The 1,306-nt window shown below is 45.9% G+C and overlaps 1 protein-coding gene across 1 annotated transcript in view; it reads right to left on the bottom strand.

The window, feature by feature from the left end:
* The window catches only part of AGBL1 (ATP/GTP binding protein like 1), a 293,048-nt gene that overhangs the window by 175,323 nt on the left and 116,419 nt on the right, over positions 1-1,306 (bottom strand). The gene's annotated exons all lie outside the window — the stretch shown is intronic.

The raw sequence follows: 1,306 nt of genomic DNA, 5'->3' as shown, positions 1-1,306 counted from the left end.
ACAGAGAAAGTTTCCTTGTTATCAGGTATGTTGTTTGCTGTTCCTGTTAGAAAGCACCCACATTTGGTCTAGTTCTAAGTCTCCAAAAACTCTTAGTATACATATGCTTAGACAAGACCGAGTTTGACAGCAGATTCTTTGAAGATCTCATCTGTGCTGAGCATACTCCACAGATGGGCCAAGGAAACAGAAGAAGACAGAGGGAGACACCTGCCAGGCACAGAAAATAAAGGGAAAGGACAAAGCAATCATCTGTCTTAAAATGATCCTTTTGTGAGCATTCGCAATCTCAGGCCATTGTCACAAGTCAACCTGACAGATTTACTTTAGTGGAAACCATTATCCGTCAGGGCATCACAACCATGCCAGGCTGGGCTTGTCCCGCTCTATCAGGCAAAGTCAGAGCTCAGGCTCTGCTCCCTTGCACAAATCGAGGGACCCCAGCTGACAGGCTTGGGAGTGGTAACAGGACAGAAAACAAAACCAAAGGCATCAGCTGAGTGCCCTTGTAAACAAATGCTGAATTAGCAAGTCATACACCTTGGCCCTTAGCTCCCAAAGCTGTCCTTTGGTTTCCAAATGCTTTAGAAATCATTAATCTGTTATTGTGAAATAGAGAGGTAGAACACCATGCTGAAAAATAAAGATGTTATTAAAGAGCTGTTTAGTGATTTGTCCAACAAAGGCTGTGTCTGAGCTAAGAATACAGGTGACATTTCTCATTTCACAGTCAAAGAAGGAATAAGCACGAATTCTTCTCCTTAACTGTATATTTGGTACTGATCTGCTCAATATGTGCCTTACAGAGGCTCCGTCATTGCGGAGCCACTCTCCATCATCTATGAAAGGTCGTGGAGAACAGGAGAGGTGCCTGATGACTGGAAGATAGCCAATGTCACTCCAGTCTTCAAAAAGGGCAAGAAGGAGGACCCAGGGAACTACAGGCCGGTTAGTCTCACCTCTGTCCCTGGAAAGGTGATGGAACAACTCATTCTGAGTGTCCTCTCCAAGCAAGTGGACGACAAAAAGATCATCAGGAGTACCCAGCACGGATTCACCAAGGGGAAATCATGCCTGACCAATCTGATAGCCTTCTATGATGGCATGACCGGCTGGGTAGACAAAGGGAGAGCGGTGGATGTTGTCTACCTTGACTTCAGCAAGGCTTTTGATACTGTTTCCCATAACATCCTCATAAGGAAGCTCACGAAGTATGGGTTGGATGAGTGGACAGTGAAGTGGATTCGGAACTGGCTGAATGACAGGGCCCAGAGAGTTCTGATCGGCGGGGCAGAGTCCAGTTGGA

The sequence above is a fragment of the Egretta garzetta genome, unplaced genomic scaffold (genome assembly GCF_000687185.1).
Source record: "Egretta garzetta isolate BGI_Z169 unplaced genomic scaffold, ASM68718v1 scaffold322, whole genome shotgun sequence".
Lineage (NCBI taxonomy): Eukaryota > Metazoa > Chordata > Aves > Pelecaniformes > Ardeidae > Egretta > Egretta garzetta.
The sequence above is the reverse complement of the archived record's forward strand: the minus strand, read 5'-3'. Positions and strand labels throughout refer to the sequence as shown.